Here is a 4,727-nt window from a genome sequence, read left to right as displayed (position 1 = left end):
TAGAATCTAGGTGTGGGTATATGCATTTACACTATAAAATTATTTCAACTGCTTGTTTGAAATTTTTCTTAATAAAATGTTGAGGGGAAAATGATCATCTCTGAGAGTCAGATACACACTAGATAAGTCACTGGTTTTGAGTGATGATGGCAAAGAAAACTGGGATGTAAGATCAGCAAGCTTGCAACAAGCTTGGTAAGCAAGTATGCATTGATCTCCTTGTTGCTTTTTACTGGTATGGAAGTTCAGGTACAGAGTCCCTTTAATCCCAGAGCATATGACCAAAGGCAATCGCAATGGCCAGGTACATGCTGATGTTTTCCATCATAAGCAGTTTAGAAGACCCTGAAAAGATTTCTATTTCTTCCCAAGAGCAAAGGTCCCTGTGCTAAGGGAAGAAGGGTAGGTGTCTGAAAGCTGGCCTTCTAAGTGGATGTGTACAGTGATCTAGATCAAAAGAGAAATATTTCTCCATTGCATTTAGCAGTGATTATTGGGAGCAAACACATAATCAATACATGAATTCAACACATGAAAACACTTTAGATGTTTCAGCCTTCCATCCCTGTGCTGAGCCTAGCACATTGGGAAGACGGGATGTAGGTCCAAATCATCTATCTAATGTGAACAAGGTTCTGCTCTCCTGGCATAGAAGGCACTTAGCAGCGGGAGGTGACACTTTGATCTTTGCCTAACCAGAAGAAAGGTCAGCTCTTCAGAAACTGCTAAGTGTCTTTCTGCTACTTAGGACCCACTTCTCCCTATTATGATAAGTGCAAAGTTGCCATCTGATCACCACTGTTCACTGAGTTATCTGCAGAGGGGGAGTAAATCCTGAGGAATCTCAAGGTTGCACAGGATGCTGGGAAGTCAGTCACTTAACATTATCATCCTCAGTGTCCTGTAGTAGACTCGTATGACAATGATCCTGGCTTCCCTTTCCCTGATGACTTGCAGGAAGCATGATTCTAATCTTCTGGGTCACATCACATGGATTTTTTTTTTTTTTCTTTTCCGGCATCTCGCTCTGTGGTCCAGACTGGAGTGCAGTGGCGAGATCTCGGTTCACTGCACGCTCCGCCTCCCGGGTTCACGCCACTCTCCTGCCTCAGCCTCCCGAGTCGCTGGGACCACAGGCGCCCGCCATCATGCTCGGCTGAATTTTTTTGTATTTTTAGTAGAGACAGTGTTTCACTGTGTTAGTCAGGGTGGTCTCGATTTCTTGACCTCGTGATCTGCCCGCCTGGGCTTCTCAAAGTGCTGGGATTACAGGCGTGAGCCACCGCAATCCTGGATCACCAGCCATGAATCTTTTTTAAAAGTGAAATTGTAGTGTGGCATCTGAAATCTGGGCTATTGCAATATCCTCTTAACTGCTTTTCCTTCTCTAGGCTCATCTGCCACACTCTGATCCGTGAGTACATCACTGTTAATAAATCTTCTGAAAATGACTCTAACATCACTTCCATCTTTAACAAATGGCAGCCCTTTTGTTCAGTCCCTCTAGCCTGGCATTCAAGGTTTCCTCAGTGTGGCTCCAGGCTGCCTTTCTAACTGTGTACTCCTGTCACGTATACTAACTCTGTTCTGTCAAATCATGCATGTTCCATCTTTATTCCTCCATTTATTCATCCATCTATCTGTTAACTCAATATTTATTTCATGCCTACTATATGACATATCAAATATTTTTAAAAACTGAATAAAACCTATGACTGCTCTTAAAAAGCTCTCATTGGAGGAGGCAGAAATGCAAATGACTGATTATAATATTACGCAATAAATATAACAGAGATGTGAACAAATGCCCTAGAACCTTAGAGGAAGTTGATATTAACAGCCCTCTCTCCTGAATTTCATGCCCACAGTGCGTATTACTATTCAAATCTTAACCACTTTCCACACCCTACTTACAGCTCTCCTCCATGCTTTTGCACCCCACCCCATGACACTCTCTTCTCCCTAACTCAAAACCTTTATGGTACATACTAGTACTTGAAACTTTAAATAATGTAATAATTCATGAGGCACGACTTTGTAGCATCTATCATCTGTCTTGCTGGCTATTTAATTTGTCATATGGATATCCTAGCTCCAACTAAACTCCAGGCTTCTTGAAGACAAGGTCCCTGTATTATATCCTTCAACGTAATAACCTTGGGAAGCGGCAATGGGTGATAGCCTCTTCAGGAATTTGTTAGGTCTGGGATTTGTTTGCACCTTGTTTATAAACTAATAAGTTAGCCTGTTAACTATTTTATGGATGGTAGCAAAAGACACAAGATTCATGGCTCAGCAAACAGCATGAGTGTCAGTGGGTGTCCCACAGGGGTGACACAACATGGTCCAGATGGATGCTGCATCTGCAGTGGGTTTCCGTTGGAGCTGAGGAATGCAGAGTTTGGAAAATCCACCACTGTTACAGCAAACAATAAGCAAACCTGCGCATGTCCAAGATGGAGATATTGCCTCCTCTCACAGGGCCCACAAACACACCCTGAGAAATGGCCAAGATGGAGAGCAGTCGAGGCCTTGTATTCTTGGTATACACAGTGTATTCGTTTCCCAGGGCTGCCACAAATTGGAAGGCTAAAACCGCAGAAATTTATTTTCTCACAGTTTTAGAGGCTAAAAGTCCAAAATCAAGGTGTTGGCAGGGTCATGTGCCCTCTGAAACCTGTAGGGTAGAATTTTTCCTTGTGTTTTCCAAGCAGCTGCAGCTGCAGCTGCAGCCCTTCAGTCTCTGCGTTTATCATCACAGGGCATTCTCCCCTGTGTGCCACTGTGTTTCTTCTTTTATAAGGACACCAGCCCTGTTGGATTAAGGGTTCATTCTACTCTACCATAACCTCATCTTAACCAATTACATCTGCAATAACCCCGTTTCCAAATAATACTGCATTCTAAGGTGGTGGGAGTTAGACTTCAACATATGTTTTTTGGGGAGACATAATTCAATGCATACCACCCAATAAGGCCTGTAGGATATTGAGAGACTTGGAGAACTGTCTCTCTCAACAGAGTAAACTTGCTTCTAATAGACAGCACTGAGAAAATTCTAGAGCCAGCTCATATTCTGAGATAGCTGTAGGTGGCATTCATACCATTTCATCCAGATGTTATCCTGAAATCCTACTCTACTCTTCTGACCCTCCCTCTGTGGTAGAGAGGGGGAGGATGGCTCAGTGTGATTTATTTATGATCAGGAAGGAATTATGATTCATTAGTACATGATCCATGGTCAGCCACATTACAAGAAGTGAATGTTCAGAGAAGACTGCCCTGCTATTCAACTAGACCAGTAATGGGAGAGTTAATGGGTGAAAAGTCTCTTTTCTTTGTGGTTCAATGGACCCGTAGAAAATATCTCTTTTCCTTTTTTGATGGTCTACTATGAGAAGCACTCAATTCAGTATTAACATGTGACTGGGCTAAGGGACACTGAGGTAAAGTAGTCCAGAAGCCATTCTACCTCACAAAGCTAACCAGACAAACCCTAGCAGGCACAGATTGTCCCCAGGTGGTAAACAGCACAGTCACAGAAAGCTGCCATCTCATTGAGCTAGTGTAGCATCTGGCTCACAGCAGGAGCTGAATCTGATTTATGTTTGATAAAGAAATGAACCTGATGTAATAAAAAATACTGACTTTGGAAATAGTACAAAGAGCACTAGATTACAAAGGGATTCTTTTGAAAAACAGCTACAAATCAGAATAACAAGATAGGATTGGGAAAATGATGCAATGACAGAAAATGAGAAAAATTATGATAGAAATAAATGAAACAAATGAATCAAAATGAACTTGGTACAGAGAGGTATGGGGACAAAATGAGGAGTAAAAATCAGTGGAGGAGAAAACAAAGGGAACAGAACAATTAAATAATTTAAAACATGTATTCCGTGGTTTGGGTGGCCTGGAGAGCATCTCACATCTTAGCATCCAAGGGTTGAGTTTTGCAGCTGTGCAGAGTTAGCTTCTCCACCAAATTCATCTCAGTAATGCAGTTCAGTGCTCCCAGCTTCTGTGCTGTTTAGCACTGTGTCATATCAACTTTTTCATAGACTATGCACATTCTGGAATCTGAAATAATACCACTCAACTATTTGCTCATTACCCTAAATCATTCTCAGTTAGAGGCCCCAAGGACCTTGATATAATTTGATAATGACAAATGAGATAAATGACTAAGTGTATATTCTGGTAATTTCTATCTAAAGTTCAGATGCTTGAAAGCACAGCTAAAATCCAAATAAAAACAGTGGTGATGTGATAAAACAGAAATCCTACCTTATGTCTCTCACCCCCCAACAAAGAAGTATTTCAAAATTAAATCAAATGTTATATTATGCCATTTTTGTGTTGTTATAAAGAAACTCTTCGGGAGGCTGAGGCAGGTGGATCACCTAAGGTCAGGAGTTTGAGACCAATCTGACCAACAAAGTTAAACCCTGTCTCTACTAAATACAAAAAATAAGCTGGGTGTGGCGGCACATGCCTGCAATCCCAGCTACTTGGGAGTCTGAGGAAGGAGAATCGCTTGAAACCAGGAGGTGGAGGTTGCAGTGAGTCGAGATTTGTGCCGTTGCAGCCCAGCCTGGGCAACAAAAGCAAAAGTCCATCCCGGAGGGAAGGAAGGAAGGAAGGAGGGGAGAGAGAGCGAGAGAGAGGGGAAGAAAGAAAGAAAGAAAGAAAGAAAGAAAGAAAGAAAGAAAGAAAGAAAGAAA

The sequence above is a fragment of the Colobus angolensis genome, unplaced genomic scaffold (genome assembly GCF_000951035.1).
Source record: "Colobus angolensis palliatus isolate OR3802 unplaced genomic scaffold, Cang.pa_1.0 Scaffold98, whole genome shotgun sequence".
NCBI classification, from domain to species: Eukaryota; Metazoa; Chordata; class Mammalia; order Primates; family Cercopithecidae; genus Colobus; species Colobus angolensis.
The sequence above is the reverse complement of the archived record's forward strand: the minus strand, read 5'-3'. Positions refer to the sequence as shown.